The 24,433-nt window shown below is 42.2% G+C and overlaps 2 long non-coding RNA genes across 2 annotated transcripts; both read right to left on the bottom strand.

The window, feature by feature from the left end:
• Positions 1-2,864: 2,864 nt before the first annotated feature.
• LOC121839258 lies at positions 2,865-5,669 on the bottom strand. The gene is made up of 3 exons (XR_006078786.1): positions 4,221-5,669; positions 3,713-3,840; positions 2,865-3,136 (listed from the first exon to the last, which is right to left on the bottom strand). It is a non-coding gene; the product is annotated as an uncharacterized LOC121839258 (long non-coding RNA).
• Positions 5,670-5,686: 17 nt separating this feature from the next.
• On the bottom strand, positions 5,687-9,120 carry LOC112267548. Its single transcript, XR_006078738.1, has 6 exons — positions 8,519-9,120; positions 8,102-8,253; positions 7,722-7,818; positions 6,280-6,369; positions 6,125-6,184; positions 5,687-5,789 (listed from the first exon to the last, which is right to left on the bottom strand). It is a non-coding gene; the product is annotated as an uncharacterized LOC112267548 (long non-coding RNA).
• Between the last annotated feature and the right edge of the window lie 15,313 nt (positions 9,121-24,433).

Here is a 24,433-nt window from a genome sequence, read left to right as displayed (position 1 = left end):
GGTAGAAAAGAGTGACAAGATCGTAACAGGAACGTGGCCTTTCCAGAATATCCTCACAGAGAGCAGGCCCTATATGTCACGCAAAGAGAAACTCCCACCGCACTCTACAGTTTTCTTTGCTCATGTGACATGCAGATGTTGAAGCACAGAGATTGTACTGTCGCTCATGTACACAAAAAAGTAAACAGTACGTGGGTGGGACATGTCTATGGATGAACTCAAAGCATTTATTGCACTTTTGTACTGTATGTCCCGCGGGCATATGGCAGAAAGAGCACGGATGTGGAGTCATTTTGGTCTGATAGGTATGCAACCGCTTCATAAACCCCTGGTCCTAACATGCGTCCATTGTCCTGTCCACATTATGATTGTCCCCACATTTTTTCCACAGGTGTAGACGATTAAGACACATTTGATCTGATTGTGATTAGATCTTCCTTATCACCTCTCAGAGGTAGTCAGGGATGCATTGTGTCTGGATATATCACAAGTGTAGATGGTTCTGGACAGTGAAACCATATAAATCCTAATTATCCCACCCTCCAAATGAATCACAGGTGGCACCATTGACTTATGTCACCAATATTTTTCCTAAAATAAATTAATGAATATAATTTTGAAAAACAATATCTTTCAAATGATTTGCATACAGGGAAATCTGGTCACAATGCGAACACAGTGGATGGGTAAGAGACATTTTCATACCATGTGTAGATGCAACGGCTAATATATGGACACAAACAAAATGTGAACAAGATCAAGACAAAGGACGCATGCTAGCACCAGGTATAAACATGGCTGGAGAGATTATGTTACACCTGAGTTTTGATGACAAGGAGACAAGACCAATAAGTGTGCAGACAGACAAGTTTGCCGCACTCAAACACATCGAAAAGTTTTGTGAAGAATTGCATTGCTTGTTACAAGCCAGGAGAGAACATACTGTAACTGTTGATGAGCAACTGTTTCCAACCAAAGCTTGTGCCGTTTTATCCAATACATGGCCAACAGACTGGACAAATGTTTATTTAAGTTAAGCCAAAACCAAGTACTTGCTCAATGGCTTTCCATATCTGGGGAAAGATTAAACGAGGCCAGTGGTTGAGCAATGGCCACAGACTGTGGTTTTGAGACTCGTGGAGCCTTACATGGGCAAAGGTAGAAATGTGACTATGGACAACTTCTTCGCATCAAATTTCCCTAGCAGACAAGTTGATTGTAAAGAAGACCTGATCGGAACATTGAATGAACAGAGATGGGAGCTGCCGCACTCTGAGGAAAACAATATACCAGCAGAGCTGTACTCCATATCAGTGAAGGAGAGTGGTAAAGCAACACTCATGGTGTACAGATGTAAAATAAATGAGTCCTCAGCACCATGCATCCCACTGTTGCCATCAGCATTGACCAGAAGCAGAAACTGGAGACAGTGACATACTACAATCACACAAAAGGTACACTACATAACCAAAAGTCTGGACACCTGCTCGTCAAACATCTCATTCCAAAATCACGAGCATTAATAAGGAGTTGGTCCCCCCTTTGCTGCTACAACAGCCTCCACTCTCCTGGGAAGGCTTTCCACTAGATGTTGGAACATTGCTGCGGGGACTTGCTTCCATTCAGCCACAAGAGCATCAGTGAGATCGAGCACTGATGTTGGGCGATCATGCTGAAACAGGAAACGGCCTTCCCCAAAATATTGCCACAAAGTTGGAAGCACAGAATCATCTCGAATGTCATTGTAAACTGTAGCATTACGATTTCCCTTCACTGGAACTAATGGACCTAGCCCGGACCGTGAAAAACAGCCCCAGACCATTATTCCTTCTCCACCAAACTTTACAGTTGCCACTTTGCATTCGGGCAGGTAGTGTTCTCCTGACCAAATCCAGATTCATCTGTCGGTAAAGCATGATTCATCCCTCCAGAGAACGTGTTTCAACTACTCCAGAGTCCAGTGGCGGGGAGCTTTACACCACTCCAGCCGACACTTGGCTCAGCACTCATCGGTCGTGTTCTGTGAGCTTGTGTGGCCTACCACTTCGCGGACGAGCCATTGTTGCTCCTAGACGTTTCCACTTCACAATAACAGCACTTACTGTACAGTTGTCCGGGCAACTCTAGCAGGGCAGAAATCTGACGAACTGACTTGTTGGAAAGGTGGCATTCTAAGACAGTGCCACGTTGAAAGTCTGAAACCATATCATGACCAAGACTTGGCATCTATAAGGTCTTATTTATGCATACATGTAAGCAATGACATGAGACATACAGTGCCTTGCGAAAGTATTCGGCCCCCTTGAACTTTGCGACCTTTTGCCACATTTCAGGCTTCAAACATAAAGATATAAAACTGTATTTTTTGTGAAGAATCAACAACAAGTGGGACACAATCATGAAGTGGAACGACATTTATTGGATATTTCAAACTTTTTTAACAAATCAAAAACTGAAAAATTGGGCGTGCAAAATTATTCAGCCCCCTTAAGTTAATACTTTGCAGCGCCACCTTTTGCTGCGATTACAGCTGTAAGTTGCTTGGGGTATGTCTCTATCAGTTTTGCACATTGAGAGACTGAAATTTTTTCCCATTCCTCCTTGCAAAACAGCTCGATCTCAGTGAGGTTGGATGGAGAGTATTTGTGAACAGCAGTTTTTAGTTCTTTCCACAGATTCTCGATTGGATTTAGGTCTGGACTTTGACTTGGCCATTCTAACACCTGGATATGTTTATTTTTGAACCATTCCATTGTAGATTTTGCTTTATGTTTTGGATCATTGTCTTTTTGGAAGACAAATCTCCGTCCCAGTCTCAGGTCTGTTGCAGACTCCATCAGGTTTTCTTCCAGAATGGTCCTGTATTTGGCTCCATCCATCTTCCCATCAATTTTAACCATCTTCCCTGTCCCTGCTGAAGAAAAGCAGGCCCAAACCATGATGCTGCCACCACCATGTTTGACAGTGGGGATGGTGTGTTCAGGGTGGAGTTTGGCAGCACCTTAAAGAACACCCATTGGAAGACAGGACTGGAGTCAAAGCTCATGTCCCCAACAGCGACGTGTGACAGGAGCAGAGAGAATCCTCCCGCTGACTGCGGTCTCTGGCAACGCACAAACAATGTTTGCTCAGTCTCCTACCAACACACAACATCAGTTAGCAGCAAACAGATGTGGCACAGATGTTATCACAAACATCAGACACTAAACTCCAAGATTGAGAGCTGTCATTCAATCCTAAAGGGAAAGATTTTAGTGATGTTGATTAGTATGTACTCAGTACAACATGCGTACTGTTCCCCAATGCATATTTTATTCCAAATTAGAAATGTCACCTCTCTCTCATTTATTCATACAAGCACACACAAACACTTACACACACATATGCATGCACGTACACACACACGTACACACAACAGAAATTGGGACATCATCTGATAGAAGGAGGAATTTCGGAAGCCGTTGTATTTGTAGTTATTAGATGGAAGACTAGTTGCTATCTGGAGTGACACTGCTGGAGTCTGAGAGGAAATTATAAGCAATTGGTGCTAACATTCACTCTGAAAAATATATTATACTTTCGCATAGACAGTATAGACCACATACAAATTACTAATTCATCTCCCTTTGACTGAAAAGATGAGCTGAACAATGCTTTGAACTATGACCCATCACTAACCTCTACTATGTGGGAGAGAATGTGAGTGACTAACCAGTTTGAATAGTCCATGGTGGTAGACCAGGAACTCTCTGGGATTAAGACGATCTGGGTCAAGCAAGAGCAGATCTCCTTCACACTCCCACTGTGCATCCAGATAGCCAATAAAAGAGCTTCCTCTGCCTGAAATACAGAAACAATCCATAAAATCCATTCGAGCCAGGAGTCAGCTAACCTGGAGTCCAATCAATGAGACAAGATTGGAGATGTTGGTTAGAGCCGCCTTGTCCTATAAAAAAACCTCACAAAATTTGAGTTTGCTATTCACAAGAAGCATTGCCTGATGTGACCCATGCCTCGAACAAAAGAGATCTCAGAAGACCTAAGATGAAGAATTGTTGACTTGCATAAAGCTGGAAAAGGTTTCAAAAGTATCTCTAAAAGCCTTGATGTTCATCAGTCCACGGTAAGACAAGTTGTCTATAAATGGAGAAAGTTCAGCACTGTTGCTTGAATATTCAATGAGGTTAAGAAGAATCCTAGAGTGTCAGCTAAAGACTTACAGAAATCTCTGGAACATGCTAACATCTCCGTTGACGAGTCTACGATACGTAAAACCCTAAAAAAGAATGGTGTTCATGGTGAAATTTACAAAAGTGCAATTGGATGTTCCACAGCGTTTCTGGCAAAATATTATGTGGACAGATGAAACTAAAGTTGAGTGGTCCGGTTTGGCCTTTTGGTTGCATTTTTGTTGTATAATTTCGTCATTCACTTCATAGTCCGCCTGAAAAAAATCCTATTATTTTGGTTCAATGTATTTTCTATGGTTTTCTCACCTTGTCTCACCTAGCTACCTTAAGATGAATGCACCAACTGTAAGTCGCTCTGGATAAGAGCGTCTGCTAAATGACTCAAATGTAAATGTAAAATGTAAGCAACGACCGCCAAAGGGAGGGGAATAATGTCTCACGGTGTTGAGAAACCTCGACGGATAAGAAGCACCTGTGGCATTATGTCGCTATGTCAGACACTTTCGCTGCTTTTTTCCTGTGGTGGTGGGGTGATTTGACTATGATGGATGGTCAGTGTTGAGGAAGCTACTCTGAAAATATAGTTTACCAAGCTACCAATTACTTCACACTGGAAGAAGTTAGGCTGCACTAATGCTACCCTTAAGAAAAATATAGTTTACTTAACTAAAGTTACTTCGAAAAAAGTAGTTCACTTCATAAACTACTTACTGAAAAATTATCATATTTAAATCGAAAATGTCAGACTACAAATTGCATGAACAGATCACTTTGAGGTCATATGGTAACACACTGTAATGTGTCATTTAGCCTATTAAACATAAAAACAATGATTTAAAGTGAGAATTACGCAGTCCTGATGCCGAAAAATACAAAAAAGACATTAACTACTAAAAACACTACCTATATTTGAATTCAGTTCAAATTCAGTTCAACTACTACCAAGATACTGCAAAATGTCATCACTAGTTGTACTGTATTTCACTACTTCCCAACACTGTGGATGGTAATCCTTATCTAAGAATTTGTTAGTGCTTCACACAAAAACTACATCTAATCTCACCTCAACTTGATTAATAAAGCTTCTTGCCCATCCTGTCATCAGTCCCATGATGAAGCTTCCCATCTGTCTACCCTCCTGTCCCAGTTTTCTGTTTAGACTTTTACTGTTTCTGAAATAGTCTTCTTCTTATTGAATGCCGGAGTTGGCCTCAAATATGAACTGCTACCGTGTCAAATTAGATTTGTGTTGCACAAGGACTGACTGAAAGTGTCCCTCACAAAGTTTAATGAGGTGGTACAGTATGTTTTGTTTGTTATTGTTCATTGTTTGGTTATTATATGTTGTGGTATGTGGTGGAGCAATCGCGTGTGTGTGTGTGTGTGTGCGGGTCCTCTTTAATTTCTACAATTCTTCGGCCCAAACACATCACAGGACGTTAGTGATGTGCGTTTGATTATATAGACTATTGTGTAACCCACCTTTGAGGCCCCCCCAGAAGTCCTGCATCTCGCACCAGGCCACTCAGCTTCCTCTCCACACCCTTTCACCCAGGTGAAAGAGTGGGGAAAGCTCCAGCAGTTTATCCCACTCCTCCTCTGTATGGGAAACATCACAGACACATACGGTACACACATAGCAGGTCACACAAAGATTTTACATGCCATTATGAGACACTCATAACTTATCTCAGGGCTACATTTACAACAAGTCATCCTTGTGATCTTGTCGGGGAACTTCTGGTGTTCAAATACTGGAACTTCTGGTGTCCAAATACTATATGCAGTTAATGTGTTCCCCACAAGGTAGAGACATAGTCAAAGCACCTGAGTAGAATTGAATTTCTCTGCACACAGTCATAGTGGAAGCAAAATACTGGTCATAATAAATCTTTAGTTTGTAATAAACAGCCCATTTCAATGTTGTTCTTTACCTGACAGTGTGGGGACACAGACATGTGACGGCTGAACAGATTTTTTCATAGGCTCGCCCTCTGTGAAGGAATGGGACATCATTAGGACTCTTCATAAATATGATCAGCAGAGCCTCTGATGAAGTAAAAGCAATTCATTAATCAATTAATCTTACCTTGACTGGGCTGGGGGACACTGGGGCTCTTAGAATCCTGGTCCTGAGGCAGAGCCTTCATTGGGTCTCTCAGAGACTGGGTGGAGATTCCTGCATAGATATCTCTCACTGTTAACGACATTGACTCATCAAAATAGATAAGACAAGATAAGGCAGTGTCATGAACAACGAGCAACCGCAGTTAAATGGTTCTATCACATAGAATAGTGTGATTATTTAGCAGACCCTTTTTAAGTCTATCTGTGACAACCCAAAACACCAGTACCACGCTCCAACAAACTGAGCCATCTGAACCATTAGGGCCACCATCTATTGTGCCTTTTTTTGTGAATTTTACCCCCTTTTTCTCCCCAATTTCATAGTATCCAATTATTAGTAGTTACTATCTTGTCTCATCGCTACAACTCCCGTACGGGCTCGGGAGAGACGAAGGTCGAAAGTCATGCGTCCTGCGAAACACAACCCAACCGAGCCGCACTGCTTCTTAACACAGCGAGCATCCTCCCTAACCCGGACAACGCTAGGCCAGTTGTGCGTCGCCCCACGGACCTCCCAGTCGCGGCTGGCTTCACAGCAAACAATGAATACATCAAGCGTGTGGGTCTACAAATTGGTTGGATGCATTTGCTGTTTGTTTTGGTTGCGTTTCAGATGACTTTGTACCTGATCAGAAATGAATGGTAAATAATGCATTATTGTGACATTTTGGAGTCACTTTTATTGTAAATAAGAATAGAATGTTTCTAAACACTTCTACATTAATGTGGATGCTACCATGGTTACGGATAATCCTGAATGAATCATGAATAATGATGAGTGAGAAGGTTAGAGGCAGAAATATCATACCCCCAAGACATGCTAACCTCTCACCATTACAATAACAATAGATGATTGCATTTTTGGGGGTGGATCATATTAGTGCTTCTGTAACTTTCTCACTCATCATTATTCATGATTCATTCAGGATAATCTGTAATCATGGTAGCATCCAAATTAATGTACAAATGTTTAGAAACATGTTCTATTCTTACAATACAAGTGACTCCCAAATGACACAATGCAATATTTACCATTCATTTATATTGGTCCCCTAAAATGGGTGGACAATGTACAAAAATACTAATTTCTAAACGGTTCACCCAATATAGATGAAAATACCATCAAATTAAAACTGACAGTCTGCATTTTAACCTCAAAGTGCTGTGGTACAGAGCCAAAACAACAACATATTTTTCACTGTCCCAATACTTTGAGCTCATTGTACATGACTTTCCTCTTATGATACCCGTTACACTGGTATCACAAATAAACACAATTGTCTGGGTATTATTCACAACAGCCAAGTTAAGTGTAAAATGAAGTTAGTACTTTTGCGTAAATCATCTCATTAAAGATTGTTACATTACGCAGCATTAGATGTATTGCGTTCCTCCTGTGCTTACCTGCGCTATATCTGCATGGACCTGCCAGAGTATTTCTGCCTGGAGTTTAGCTGCTCCCATATTTCTCTGTCTCACTTTCCTTTCCATACAAGAGAGCCTCAAAACAACACACCCTCAGTTGTGAGCCATTAACATGCATTCATCTGCGGAACACGATCCCACTCCCTTTAATAAATAATACAATCCATCTTCACTGTTATCATAAAGGGATAAACATTCTAGGGCCGGTTTCCATAACACATATTAAGAATAGTCCTGGACTAAAAAAAGCATGCCTTTTTAGGCTAAGACTAGGCTTAATCTTTGTCCGGGAAACCGGCCCCTTGTGTTTACTTGAGCGACATGTTTGCGTAATCGGATTGAACTATGCTAGATCTAACCATGACATGGATTGATGCCGTCTGCTCTCCTCTCTGTGCTGTCGATCTGTCCTGGCCCTGCTGCAGTTTCTCCACGCACACGTTCACCCTGCCCAGGCCAGCCACCAGCTCTGTCTGCCAACAGCACTGCTGCTCCCACTCCTTATCATCACCTAAACACAGTAAAACACACACAGACACGTGCAGAGTTGTAATTACACAGCATAAGCCACATTTATGATTCCCCACCGGAATTCTCTGAATTCCTTATTCTAAATGAATTGAAAATATGTTTTTAAAAAGCGTATTTGGAGAAATAAAAGACACACGGAGGTAAGGTATTAACATGCAATAAGTATATTGCAATGTAACTTTGAGCTATGGAAAAGCAAATCCACTCTTTAACGACGAGCTGGAGTTATGCCAGACTTGCTATACCTTGAGTGACGATAAGCAAAACATGAGGTGGCAGGAGCAGAGACAGGTCTGAGAGCTGGGGGACACTCCTCTGGGCTTCTGACTGGCCAGCCTCCTGAAGCTCTGCTGCAGCCACCCTCATCTGCCTCTCTGTGTCCGCCCAATGGGCCTACAGTGCACACACACAAACTCACACACATACACACATGCAGGCATTCACACACATACAGGCATGTGCACACACAAACACATACACAGACACACAAACACAATGTATAGGGATCTCCATTATACAGTAATGCCACTAGGGAGATTAACATAATCAAAATGACACGTATGCATTCAAACAATTCAGCATAAGAGAAATCCTTTCCTGTTTGTTGAGGACTGTGCAGCCCCATCCATCTGCCTGCCCTGCAGCCTAGTTCAGTTTACCTGCTCAGAGTCCTCTTGGAGGAGCTCCAGATCTCCTAGCAGCTCCTCCTCCTTCTTTTTCTCCTGCTTCCAGTACCTGCTCCTTAGACACCACTCAACTTGCACGACAAGTAAAAAAGAGATACGTGCGATTTATGCTATTGCACTCAAATCACCATTTGTTGATTATGTTAGTCATTTGAACAAGGGACTGAAAAACACTCAAAACACAACATGATGGGGCCACCTTGTGTGCTTAACCTGTGATTTTGGCAACATGTATATTGACCATGGCAAAGTGAAAAGAAAAGTAACCCGTGTAAGTTATCTTCCTTACCAGCACACTGTCAGGATTATCTCCCGGAGTTAGGCAGTAGGAAGCAGTAACAGGCACAGCAGTCTTTCTGGACACATCCAGGAAAACCTCCACAACAGGAGCCAGCACCCCTGTTACAGGGTCCACTGTCAGGGCCCCGAAACTAAATCGCAACCAGTCCTGTCAAATAACATACAGTAGCACAGAAATACTGAAATGATATACTATAAATGTATGGCAATCAAATATATTAAATGTGCTTCTGTATCAAGCAATTAGTCAGTCAGACAGTCAGTCCATCCAGTGGGTAAAATGAAAGGGGAAGCCAGAAAAAGCCATATTACAACCTACGTGTTGTGATTATTGCGGTGGTTGCTCTATAACCTGTTAGTTCATATGCTTTGCGACCGTGATATATAGGCCTAAAGACCAAGGCAATAAGAAGACAGACAGTGGCAGAATAAATTCAACCACACCTTTGTTTCATCACAAAACTGGAGAGCAACCTCTGTCCGGTGGAGTCCACAAAGCATATTACATGTAATAAACAGTTACATGACCTAGAGCATGGTCAAGGAAGTTAATGCTTCTGACATTTTCGGACCACTAAACAACTATTGATTTTGAACCAGAGAGTTACCGCAAGTCGCAAAGAAAACAGGAGCTGCCTCCACTATTCCAGCACCATTTCAACATCATCAAATCACCTAAACTAAAATATACCAAAAACAATTTAGTCCAATCAATGTAAGCTAAATAGGATGCGACTGTCCATGGTTCTGATTTCTGTGTGTGTGCGTATGTGCATCCGTACAAGTAGAAAAACATGTTAACTCTTCAACTCTACAATGCCATCCTCCTCTCATGTTGAAGAAAACGGTTTATCACTCTGTCAGTACACGCTTCTATTTATTTTTTGTCCTAGGCTACCTGGCTAAAATGATTGATCACTAGCCTAACTTCCTTTCATGGGCAACGTTAGCCAGTTAACATTAGCGTTCTACATCTAGCTACAGTGTACATATTGAACTTCCATCCTCGCAGGCCAGGGGCACAATGTATAAATGAATGGTTGGATCAGAAATGCCGTCATGATCATTGGCAAGTACGGAGAATTAAGTAAAACCACAAGTCCGAATCCCTATCTCCATCCCATGGCTAATTTAGGAAAGGGAACATTTCTGCTAGTTTAGAGCAATGCTGATTGGCTATTTTATACTTTTTTTGTCAAGGGAGGTCAGATGCTCAGTGGCTTCCCCTGCATTCAATGCTACGGGTGGCAGCAATGTCAATAGTCTTTTGGACCAGAGAGCATCAGATAGATAGCCTACACATACAGGGACAGAGGGGCGCTGTTTCGCTCGCTCGGATGCTTTTAGGAAATACAGAGACGAAAGAGCAATCATTTCACGTTTTTTTCCCAACCAATCACCTTTGCCATCTGGGTCCTCCATGGTTCCAGCCAGGGGGACAGTGAGTCCTGACACGGGTTCCATCGGAGCCCCCAGGATGGGGACCGTTAGGCCAGAGCCCTGTGGATCAGGATACTCCATCCCAGGCAGTGCCGGCAGAGACAGATCAGCACCAGGTAGATGGATTTCTCCTAATGTAGTAGGCTACAGAGTGTCAGGTCCCATAACTCTTAACCCTTTTTACCCCGAAAGCAGTGGGTAAGGGGCGGCCAGGAAGACAGTTAAAACTTTTTGACAGACAAAAGGGATTTATGTATTTTTTTTCACACGTTTTCATCCGTCACTGTCTTCCCACATCCTAAACTTGGCCTTCCATTCTCTCTATTTCCAAACAGCTGGATTGGGAGTAAGGCCAGGATTCAATCAGATCAGCTTTAACCCGTAGTAACTGAAAAATGCATAGCTTATAATTGCTCTTGTTAAGGCGATGGCGGAGGTGTAACTGTTGGGATGCAGCATTCCACCCTGCATACCACTGCTGCCTTGTTTCTGAAGCTAAGCAGAGTTGGTCCTGGATGGGAGACCAGATGCTGCTGGAAGTGGTGTTGGAGGGCTAGTAGGAGGCACTCGTTCCACTGGTCTAAAAAAAAAATGCCCCAGAGTTGTGATTGGGGACATTGCCCTGTGTAGGGTGCCGTCTTTCGGATGGGACGTTAGACGGGTATTCTGACTCTCTGTGGCCACTAAAGATCTCATGGCACTTATCGTAAGAGTAGGGATGTTAACCCCGGTGTCCTGGCAAAATTCTCAATCTGTCCCTCATTCCATCATGGCCACGTAATCATCCCCAGCTTCCAATTGGCTCATTCATCCCTGTAACCATTCCCCAAGTTGTTGCTGTAAATGAGAATGTGTTCTCAGTCAACTTTCCTGGAAAATAAGACTGAAATAAAATAAATAAAAAATAAAAAGATGTCACATCCGTCAGCGACTACTCTTGTGGTCATTGTCACGAAACCACAACCATCCTGACTCTTTAATTCCCACCCGAGTTAGAAGTTCAGAACGAGAAAGTGTAGGCTATATAGAAATAATGACGCTCAAATTGAAAACCAATGAACAAAATAATAAGGATTAATATCAGCCTAATTCAGGCTAAAGTTACATCACAAATCCCATTGTTCGAACTGCATGGGATTTCTACTAATGCGATGGAAATGTCCACAATAGGCATAACGCTGGGTGCCGCTTGTGGATTAAAATGTTTCAACGCATTTACACCTCCGACACCGCCTAAACAAAAACAATGATAAGCTATGTGTTTATTGGTTACCGTGGGTTAAGGCTGATCTGATTGAATCCTGGCCGAAAAGACCTAGCCACGTACACAAGCAGGTGTGAAAGCAACCTACCTTGGATGCTACCATCCTGGGCAACGCCCCAGGCCCAGTCCAGCAGGGCCTCCAGCCGGCTCAACAGCTGCAGGTGACAGTGTAGCACTTTCCCCCAGGCCTGCTCCTTCTCCTTGGCTGCAGCCTGGATCCGTCCAAGCTCAGTCTCCTTCCTCTGGGCCTGCAGACCCTGCAAACCCATCTCCCCAGAGCCCAAGTCCTCTCTGAGCCCACGCAGAAGCTCCACCAGGCGGATACGGGCAACCAGGGTCTGGCTGTCTAGTAGAGCCTGAAACCCCCCGGCTTGAGGCACCAGATTCCCAGCCCGGATGCTACTGCCGCGCACCTGGACTACCATGCCGCTTAGGAGCTCGATGAAGGACACAGGAGGAGGCCGTCTACTGGAAGCACCGCTCCTAGAGAGGGACATGACATTATGTGTAGGGCCAGGAGTTTGTCCTTGCTATTTGATCTGACCAAGAGAAACTTAAGGTCCTAGTTACAGGTTATGACTGAGTCTGGAGTTTTTCCTGGTTCAAGTCAAGTGGTCAGGGAAAACTTTTTAACTTTGCTTTAGCTAGATCTTAAAACACAAAAGGATTGGTCTAACATTGTTTAGTATTTCAAACACCAGTACGGTGCCCATATTATGTCTGCATCAAACGTCCATGGAAGTTGGGGAGTTACCCATATAACAAAATACTAAAACTTACTATAGAATTCTGTAGTAAACTGTAGTATACTACACTGTAGCCTACTAACCCTTGATCAGGTGTAGTACTTACTTTAGAACGTTGTAGTATGCTGTAGAATATACTAGACACTGTAGTATCCCTCGATTATGTAGCGCTTACTTTAGAATTGTGTGGTATACTGGAGAATAATATACTACACACTGTACTATCCCTTGATCATGTAGTGCTTACCAGTGTTGTAGAACTCAAGACCGAGAATTTCAGTCTCAAGACCACATTATTGAGTGTCGTGGTCTTGTCTTGGTGTTGGATACATTTGTACTCGGTCTTGACTCTCGGACAGTGAGGACTCGTAATTTCTTCCCGAGACCAGTCTGAGATTCGCAGAGTAAAAAAACTCATAAATTATCAGCTTCCATTCAGTCAGCGTATAAAACCGCTTCGCTAGACCAAATATATTCACTTCTTTCTTGAAACATTCGTATCTTAATAGCCTTTATATCTATTATAAACATGTTTGCGCAGCGATGAACCTATTGGCCTTCCGTTTGTGATTCTGAAAGGACAACAAAAGTAATACCAGCGCACTCATGTAGGAGTGTACTTTTTGTGAAACACAACGGGCCAGTGGTGTAGTGGAGGGTATACATGCAGGTATAAACCGTATACCCACTTTTTTTTACAGTGGCATTGCCTATACTCACTACTTTCACTACTTTCTTACTAATTCCTACTGATGCGTATCAAGGTACTGTAGTGGAAGTATACAACTTATCAATTATGTAGTACAATAGAGAAATCATGCACAAAGTAGCCTACACAATCACAAAGCAAGTGAAATATATTCACATGCGCGCCGCACACAGCCTAGTTTCAGCGGAATATCATCTGCAGGCAGCAAGAGCGTGCAGCTCTCAGCTGGTTTTTGCATGAAGCAGCTCACAGAAGAATGACATCGGTAGCCGGTAGGGTAGGAAAGACATTTCAACGTATGATATCTACTAGGCAACAATGGGTATACAAACCATGTTTTGAAAAAGTTTAGGCGGAAGTGTTGGTTGGTAGGCTATTTGGACGGGCAATTGTCATCATGCATTGTTTGCATCAGGGGCGTCGACATGGATAGGCCTGGGTAGACAGAGGCCCATCCACTGGGGAGCCAAGCCCAGGCAGGCCCACCCAATCACATTGATGTGGTTTAAGCATTGTTGTAGACTTAGACCATCACATTTTTGTTTTTTTTCCTATTTTTTCCTGTTTTAAAAAAGTGTGATTTTGATAGTGAAAATCAGAAAAATTGAAAGGAAAACTAATTTTAAAACAATAGGAAAACGTGATTTTTCATACAAGGTTGCCTTTCATTCACTGGGCGGGCCAATCAGAAGAAAACAAAAGCACAACTATTAAGCATTTCCCATTCGAAATGTACAACTATTACTTTCCATTGCAAAAACACATTTTAAGTTTAGCAAACAAAGTAACGTTTAATGTGAAACTGACAGCGCTTTACCTATTTTGCAGATATGAAACAAACAGACAATCATAATATCAGTAAAAAATATAAAAATTCCCTGTTTATGCCACAAAACCAACTTTATAAGAGGTTTTAAAAATAGGTTATATTTGACTCAACATTCCATAACGTACAGTACAGTGCATTTGGAAATTATTCAAACCCCTTGACTTTTTCCACATTTTTGTCATGTATTGTCATATTATGTCTTGTTCCTGTTCTTTCTCTTCACTCCGTTTCCCTCTGCTGGTCGTATTAGGTTACCTTCTCTTCCTCTCCTTCCCCCAGCTGTTCCTCATCTTCTCTAACTACCTCGTTCACCCTTTTCCCACCTGTTCCCTTTTTCCCTCTGATTAGGTCTCTATTTCTCTCTCTGTTCCTGTTTCTTTCTTTGTCAGATTCTCGTTTGAGTTTCTCATGCCAGAACCAAACTATCGTCTCGTTTGCTTCACCCTTGTCCCATCCTGTCGGAATCTGCCTGTTCTTCTGATGCTACGTGTGATCAGGTACCTCTGTCCGCTACGACCCGCGCCTACCCAGAGAGACCAGCAGTCAGTCGCCGCAACCCAGCTATTCTCCTCTGCTGCTAAGAAGGGGACTCTTTTGTAAATATCAGAAGGACTTTCTGTTTCATTTGTCGCCCTCTCTGAGGGTTGTCTATTTTGCCATTTTCTACATCTGAAGAGGATCTATGTCTTCCCTGTGTTTTTACATTAAAGGACTCTGTTTTTGTTAAACCGCTTTTGGGTCCTCAAGTGCACAACAATTTTGTTACCTTACAGCCTTATTCCAAAATTGAGTAAATAATAGCACAGTACCCCATAATGACAAAGCAAAAACATGTTTATTTTTTATTTTTGCAAATGTATTTTAAAAAAATGGAAATATCACATTTACATAAGTATTCAGACAATTTACTTAGAACTTTGGCATTGATTACAGCCTAGAGTCTTCTTGGGTACGACATTGCAAGCTTGGCCCAAGCTTGGATGGGGAGCGTCGTTGGACAGCTATTTTCATGTCTCTCCAGAGATGTTAGATCGGGTTCAAGTCCGGGCTCTGGCTGGGCCACTCAAGGACATTCAGACTTGCCCTGAAGCCACTCCTGCATTGTCTTGGCTGTGCTTAGGGGTCATTGTCCTGTTGGAAGGGAAACCTTCACCCCAGTCTGAGGCCCTGAGCGCTCTGGAGCAGGTTTTCATCAAGGATCTCTCTGTACTTTGCTCTGTTCATCTTTCCCTCAATTCTGCTTAGTCTCACAGTCCCTGCCACTGAAAAACACCCCCACAGCATGATCCTGCCACCACCATACTTCACTGTAGGGATAGTGTCAGGTTTGCTCCAGACGTGACGCTTGGCATTCAGGCCAAAGAGTTCAATCTTGGTTTCATCAGAATTAGAGAATCTTGTTTCTCATGGTCTGAGAGCGGGCTGTCATGTACCTTTTACTGAGGAGTGGCTTCTCTCTGGCCACTCTACCATAGAGGCCTGATTCGTGGAGTGCTGCAGAGATGGTTGTCCTTCTGGAAGGTTCTCCCATCTCCACAGAAGAAATCTGGAGCTAGATCCGAGTGAACATCGGGTTCTTGGTCACCTCCCTGACCAAGGCTCTTCTCCCCCGATTGCTCAGTTTGGCCGGGTGGCCAGCTCTAGGAAGAGTCTTGGTGACTCTAATCAAGGTGTAGAAACATCTCAAGAATGGTCAATGGAAACAGGATGCACCTAAGCTCAATTTTGAGTCTCATAGCAAAGGGTCTGAATTGTTATGTAAATAAGTATTCCAAAATGTTCCAAAAACCCTTTTCGCTTTGTCGTTATGAGGTATTGTGTGTAGATTGAGGTAGGAACAATTTAATTGAATCAATTTTAGAACAAGGCTGTAACATAACAGAATGTGGAAAAAGTGAAGGCCTCTGAATACTTTCCGAAAGCACTGTACACTAAGGCATTGTTGGCAGAATAGATGGATGCAGTTCAATGCATGATTAATATCATACAGCAATACAGTTATTGGTAGTCCAAAAAATATTTCTACCAGGTTGTAAATGGTGCATTGTTTGCTGCCTCTATTCGGATTTTTATTTTGTATTTTATTTCACCTTTATTTAACCAGGTAAGCTGAGTACAAGTTCTCATTCACAACTGCGACCTGGCCAAGATAAAGCAAAGCAGTGCGACACAAACAACATGGAATACACATGGAATAAACAAGCGTACAGTCAATAACGCAATAGAAAATAAAATGCACTGTTTCAGTTCAAATGACTCGATATTCTGGACATAAGCGGATGAATGTAACTAAGGCTGGGAATGCCAATGATCACAATTCAGTCATAAATGTGTCTTATAGGCTAGCGTATCTATTTATGTAGCAAGCTAAAAACATGGAGCCTAACATTAGATAGCTATCTAGCTAGCTGCTAGGAGGATGTCATGTCATGCCATTGGAGAAGTGGGTGAGTGACTGACTTTTTCCCCTCATACTGTTTTTCAGTGGCTAGACATAGCAAGAGATGCAGGTGCCATTTGGTTAGCTAGCAAGAACTTGAATAACTGTTATACAGTTAATATATCTCTTGCGTTAGCAAATTCACTCTGGATATCTACTTCGATTTCAGAGCACTCTCATCTGAGTGTGCCAGAGCACAGAACAACGGATGCATTTTCGAACGTGCAACAACTGCTGGATATGACCGGTGTCAGTAAACGTAGGCAAAAAAAGTCATAGTTAGTCAAGAATGCTCTAGATAACATGTAAACAACCTAACCAGCTCTGCTACGGTGACAAAAATTGTCAGGGTGAGGTGTTCTCTCATGTGTGTCTGGAAGTAGCTTGCTAGCAAGCTAGCCAACTTTAGCCAGTTAGCTTGGGTGCTTGGTTGGGACAAGCATGCATTGGCAGGCAAGCTGCAGAAGGACGAGGAGGCTACAATTCCCCATAGTTTATCAGTGCCATTTTTCAGGCCTACCTAGCTGAAAAAGTTTGAGAGGATTTATCTAATGTTCCTTGTTAGATTCTATCTCACCTTGCTCTGGCTAGCATTAGTTGTTGATCTTGTTGTTGTTGATGTGCATACAGTAACTGAGGGAAATAGAGGCTACCTTTTCATGGTTGTTTGATAAATAGGACTGTAAAGTTCCCAAATGTAAGAGGACTCCCGTGGTGTTTACATATTTGCAGAAATCCATTCAGGTGTATTTTGTTGCTGTTGGTGAATGTGTTCTAATGATCTAAATTCACGTGGTTGCAACTGCCTGTAAACACACAGTCCAGTTCAAAGTGAATGATGGTAGGCCCTTGTGGCAAATGGCTTGTTCGTATATAGGTCTACTCTAGCTCTGATTAGCTATAGCTCACCGGTCTGTGTAGACTCCAGTCCTGGACAAGACAGATGTTTTTATTTGGTTTTATTTCCTGCAGTGTCTATTAATTGTCCAAACGCACGGCCGCTTTCCCCACTCTATATTGCTATAGAATTTCCAAAATAATTAATGAAAACCTGAAAATGACCATATTTAGTGGTCGCTTGTCAGATGTAGTTTTTCTTTTTTTAAGTGTCATATTCTTCCTGGGGATGTATATGAACAGATTTTAATCATATTTCATGTTGCTAAAATTCTGTCAGTTACACGTTAAACGCAACAATGTTTCACACACAAGTTATTTTCAAAGAGATGGCTAACAGTAAAAAAACACAGATCCACTCACCAGACGATGAAAATATGAAACTTAACTTCTTGTTGAAAGTTATTATTGAAAATGTAGTAGCTAACAAATTAACAACAACATCCTCTTTGATAACACCTGCTGCAACCGCTGCAAACTAGCCGACAACAAAAGCTAGAAACTACTGCTCGCTAGTGGCCTTCAAGAAGGCAGAAGTTTTCATAATTTTTTGTACAAATGGCCCCATTCATTGTTCCTAGTACAGTTGAATGGCAGTTCCTTTCATCTAGCTTCTGATGGCCTAGTCAATGGCTGACTAGATGTGGCTAGCTAGATGTTTTTTTTTTCTCTTCGGTGTTAACTCTTCCCTTTCCAACAAAAATTGAGAGATTAAATCAGAACATCATTGAAAATAATAATATCATTATCATTATTTGTATATTATTATAATCATTATTTTGTAAATCCTTAGACCTTATCTCAGGCCTGGGCAATTATTTTCCATTGAGGGCTACATTAGAATATATTTTTTGCCATTTCGGGCAAGAATGCTATTACAGGATTATACATCAAGTGTATGACTGTGTTGACAGATATGGCTACTGTAAATCACGTCCAGATATGCTACTTATTAAACATTTTTAACATGCACAGAAATAAACCACATCCGTGTTCTCCTTTTGGTAGGTATTTTCATTATTAAACATGCAATGAACTACATGAAGAGAAAAGTACACTGCATTCAGCACCACGGACAGAACTCTTGTTAACTGGGATGGACAAAAACACAAGAAAGAGAGAGAGCTCAGCATTACATTTAAACTATTCAATCAGTGTGAGGAGTGAAGTCTCTGATGGGCATTGTCTAGAGCAGTGAAGTCAGGTATAGCTTCTGACGTCGCTATGTGCAGATTTGCTGAGAGGTGAAAGTCAGTAAGAGATGTGTCTTGACTTGTTATATTTCATCACTGAAAATGTCTGTTCACATAGGTTGGCCGAAATAGTACAAACATCTTCTGACTCCTAATGGTTGGAAAGTTGAGTTCATCGAGAGATGCATAGAACCTTGTCAGTGACATTGTTTTGAATAGTTCTCCAATCACTGCATCAGACTGAAATTCGATAAGCTCAAGTTGCAGGTCAGTGGGAACATTATCCACATTGAAGGTGAAAGCAGAGGAAACCAACAGCATGTCATTTTTCAACACTTTGATATCCTCAAAATGACGACAATACTCACCTTTCAAAGCACGCAGCAGCGATGTATACTTCTCCCGCTGGTCATCTGACAGGGAACAGACTAGTAGTGTCGGAAGGTGGGTGAGATTGTTGGCTTCTACTTGGTGGGGCAGGAGGAGTAATTTTCCCTTGAAGGCTTTGACAAGGCTGTACATCTGATCTGCAAAAAGGCCCTTCCCTTTTAGTTTGGAATTCAGTTTATGCATGAGGGCCATGACATCCATGGTGAACGCAAAATCAGCCAACCATTCTTGCAGTTGAGGGAAATCCACATATTTTCCTTTCATTTGCAAAAACTCAGCCATCTCATACTTCAGGTCCCACACCCTTTTAAGCACCTTCCTCAAACTCAGCCATCTCACGTTTGTGTGGTAGGGGAGATCTGCATGACCCGTTTTTCTGGACTCTGTCTTGACTCGGTCTCGAACCTGTCGCCTCCCTATTTTTGTTCATGTGTGACCTGTTATTAGATCTAGATTGATTCCGGCAGTCAGCACCACATTTCCCATCATGGGGTCCAACATTGGAGAGCCCACCTGGATGGGCTGGGGAAGACGGGTCGGGGGAACACATGCACCTCTCCCAGGGGTTACACCAGCCCAGTCTGAGGGTGGATGGTCACAGCTAAAGTGGGCACCAGGAGACCTGTGTCCAGGTCACACAAGTGTCCCCCTAGCAGCAGTCTTTGTCTGGGGCGGAGGACCCTTAGTCGGGTGGTCACGGGCTGGGCTAAATGGCGGGAGAGGGGGTATGGCAGCAGGGGAAACTCCCACTTTCTCATATCCCCTGATAATAAGAAGCAGGACATTTTAAGCATCTACATCCTTATCTAAATCACATATTTGGATTTAAGTGAATATAAATGATTATTTTTCCTTTTAAAAGTGAAATGGTGTACATTTTTGGATTTGAACTTAAAGTGCAAAGTCGTAATGCATGTACTGTCGATCTCTAGTTGTGGTTACCACACAGCGCTCTTGACTCACCTGAACATGAGTCTGTTGTGAAGACTAGGGTAGAGCTGGCTGGGTCATTGCCCACTTTGCCAGCTACGGGCAGCAGTCTGCCAATCTGAGGGTGGAAGAAGAAGACAGGGGGGCATTGACATACTGTGACCGCTGGCCAGGAGCACGTGAGTGTGGGGTTTGGGTAGTATGAGACTGCGTGGACCGCTCCACAGGCACGCACTGACCCGTCAGAGGCTGGAAGAAATTAAGTTAGAGAAGTATTTGATCCACCTCATAGGAAGTGATATGTCAAACTTTATAACAATATTTCAGTCTCTTACCCAGCCTATGTGTATATGAAGCTAAATGTATCTGACTTGAATGTAGACTGATTTACATTATAAATTGTCCCTTTTGACCCATTGCCAAACACAAAACATCTTTCTCCCACAAGGTGGCGTCAATTCGCTTGTTATAGCTTTGGAGTGACTCGTGTGAGTAACCACTGTACTATTTATTTATCTTTATTCTTATAAAATGTATATTTCTCTGAATTTCTCAACTTTAGTAGGGACAGATAATATAGCCTAGAATATAACCTTTGATCTGTCTAGGGACTACTGTTGTGTGCCTGTACTGTAAGATACTGTATCCTTAGTTAATGATTAAGCCTTCGGTTTCAAGCCTGGTGCAGAATGGCAAGAGGTCTCACCTATGATGTCCTCCTAAGGACTGAGCCAGTGTTCAGAAGCTTTGCCCCCTTGCCTTCTTTCAGGGTAGCCCATGCCCCCTGCCGCTGGCACTCCCTCGACACCTGCTCTGCCATCTCAGATGCCTGTGACGCCACCCTCTGGACAACACTCAGACTGTTCACTCTGCTACCATCCGGCAAACCGGTACCGGAGCATCGTCTCTCGGACCAACAGGCACCGAGGCAGCTTCTACCCCCAAGCCATAAGACTGCTAAATGGCCAGACTGCTAAATAGTCAATTAATGACACACAAACTATTTGCACTGACTCTATCTTGCACTGACCCTACGCACATTCTCCAGACGTTATATACACAACAAACATACTTACACACACCTTTACACTCATAATTTGCTGCTGCTACTCTGTCATTTTATTTTACTCATATTATCTATCCAGATGCCTAGTCACTTTACCTTGCCTTCATGTACATATCAACCTCAAATACCTTGTACCGCTACACATTAATCTGATACTGTTACTCCCTGTGTATAGCTCAATTCTTGTGTATTTTATTTCTCTTGTGTTGGTTACTATTTTATGTTTTATTATTATATTTCAACTCTGGGGAAGGTCGGGGAAGGTTCATAAGAAGGCATTTCACTGTCTACAGCAGTTGTATTCAACACAGGTGATAATACAATTGGATTTGATTTGATGTGCTGCTCTCCAGGAGTCAAGCTTGACACCTCTGTCCTTAACAGCCAATGAGAGGTGAGTTCGTTTTTCTTCATGAATCTGTGTTGAAACATTTACAGCAGCAATGATAAAATTCTTAAATACATTTACAGAACTTCAGATCATTTTCTTCCCTTTGTACCCGACTTGCATATCTTATCTTAGGTTCACCAAATATTAACACATATTTTCATCAGAAGAGAAATGTCTTCACTGTTTCCAGCAATCTGTAAATAGTACTGCACAAAATTCTAAATCACACCATCAATGTCATACCTTCTTCAATATAAGGAAATATCTAGGCAATGGAGACACATTTTTTTTAATTTTTTTTTACAATATGCAGAGAATGATGTTGGGCTACTTCTAAGTAACTGGGTTACTCCGAAAAAAATATTATTGTAATGTCTCCAGTCATGTGAAATTGTGTAGAATACGATGATTTTGCAGTCCCCTGTCAGCCCCTGGTCTTCAAGGCAGAGCCCCTGATTATGAAACTTTGGGGCGTCTCTGTTGCTTGTTCTGACCTCTAAGAATAATGAATGCTGAGGGTAGCAAGAACCTTTACCACAGAGGGTTCTACCTGGAACCCAAAATAGTTATACCTGGAACCAAAAAAGGGTTCTCCTATGTGGACAGCCGCAAAACCCCTTTGGAACCCTTTTTTCTTAGTATATAGCCTAACCCTTTAATCCCAGGTTATTGTTACTTTATGTCACTAAAATAACAATGTTTCAATTTCTATAGTCATGTGACAGTTTAAAAAAAAATTGAATCGCCTAAATGTCGAACTGTAATAGATACATTTTTTTCTCGCGCATTTATCATAACTGATAAACATCTGTTCTGCTATAGCCTATAGATAATATTCTGCCCATATGAACAAATGCATTTTAGGCCATATACAGAACAGCTACAGTATGCATGATTTAATGAAAAGCAGCAAACAGACACAACAAGGTTTCACATTCTTTAATAAAAGTCACATAAACAGGCAATAGGATATACAGCTGGCTTAACAGTATCCCCGCCAAATAGGCAGGCCTACAAGGAAACTTGACACATCTCGACAGACGTTGAGTGTGCGAGGGAATCTGTGTGCTGTGTAGTACCTTCCACAAAAATCTCGGCCTATCTGATGCAGTCTGGTCATAAAGAGTATGACATTGTTGCCACCATTGAATGCAAGGGAAGCCAGCAAGCATCAAGGCCTCCCTTGATAAAAGAAAGTATAAAATAATAGCCAGTCAACTAGAGCTAAACTTAGTGAGCTCAACTGTGAATTGGACTGGCACACCAAAAAATAGTGTCAAGTTTGGAGTTGGCTTCACACCATTCACATCACATCAAAAGCAAAACTTCAAAAGACAGAAACAACTTGAATTGTTGCATCTCATTGTGTTGTTGTCCTCTGGTGGCTAAAATTGTCCCTTTTCATTAATTAACCATGGATGGAGATAGGGATTTTGACTTGTGGGTTTTATTTAATTCTCCGTACTGGCCAATGATTATAACGGTGATTCTGATCCAACCATAAATTCATACTTTCTGCCCCTGGCCTGAGAGGATGGAAGTTCAATATGTAGCTAGATTTAGTAGGCTAATGTTAACTAGCTGGGTCATTGTCACCCATTCATGAAAGGAAGTTAGTCTAGCAAGCAAGCATTTTAGCCAGGTAGCATATGACAACAAATACTAAAAGCGAGTCATAGACCGTTTCGTCAATATGGAAGAGAGGAGGATGGCATTGGCGTTTCTCTACATTAGGGTGAATCAACATGTTTTTTTCTACTTGCACTGATGCACCCACAGAAAAAAGCAGTACCATGGACAGCCGAATCATATTTAGCTTACGTTGATTCGACTAAATTGTTTTTGGTATCTTCTAGTTGTCAATGTATTAGACTAAGCATAGGTGATTTGATGATGTTGAAATATTGAAGTTGAAATGGTGCTGGAATAGTGAAGGCAGCTCCTGTTTTCTTTGCAACTTGCGGTAACTCTCTGTGGTTCTAAATCAATAGTTGTTAATCAGTCCGAAAAGGTCGGAAACATTTACTTGCTAGACCACGCTGTAAATTATTTAACTGTTTGTTACGTGCAATATGCTTTGTGGACTTCACCGGACAGAGATTGCTCAACACCTCAACATCAACTGTTCAGAGGAGACTGCTTGAATCAAATCACATGCTCCGAATACGACAGGTGTAAACTTTACAGTGAAATGCTTACTTACGAGCCCTTAACCAACAATGCAGTTTAAAAAAATTAAATAAAAGTAACAAATAATTAAAGAGCAGCTGTAAAGTAAAAATAGCGAGGCTATATACAGGGGGAACCGGTACAGAGTCAATGTGCGGGAGCACCGGTCAGAGAGTAGCAGCAGCGTAAAGGGTAGGGGGGGGCAATGCAAAGAGTCTGGGTAGCCATTTGATTAGATGTTCAGGAGTCTTATGGCTTCTTGGGTGTAGAAGCTGTTAAGAAGCCTCTTGGACCTGGACATGCGGTAGCAGAGAGAACAGTCTATGACTAGGGTACCTGGAGTCTTTGACAATTTTTAGGGCCTTCCTCTGACACCACCTGGTATAGAGGTCCTGGATGCCAGGAAGCTTGGCCCCAGTGATGTACTGGGTCGTACGCACTACCCTCTGTAGTGCTTTGCGGTCAGAAGCCGAACAGTTGCCATACCAGGCAGTGATGCAACCATGCTCTCGATGGTGCAGCTGTAGATCCTTTTGAGGATTTGAGGACCCATGCCAAATCTTTTCAGTCTCCTGAGGGGAATAGGTTTTGTCATGCCGTCTTCACGACTGTCTTGGTGTGCTTGGACCATATTAATTTGTTGATGACGTGGACACCAAGCAACTTGAAGCTCTCAACCTGCTCCACTAAAGCCCTGTCGATGAGAATGG

This window comes from Oncorhynchus tshawytscha, linkage group LG14 (assembly GCF_018296145.1).
Source record: "Oncorhynchus tshawytscha isolate Ot180627B linkage group LG14, Otsh_v2.0, whole genome shotgun sequence".
Classification (NCBI taxonomy): Eukaryota; Metazoa; Chordata; class Actinopteri; order Salmoniformes; family Salmonidae; genus Oncorhynchus; species Oncorhynchus tshawytscha.
This window is presented reverse-complemented; position numbering and strand designations above follow the sequence as displayed.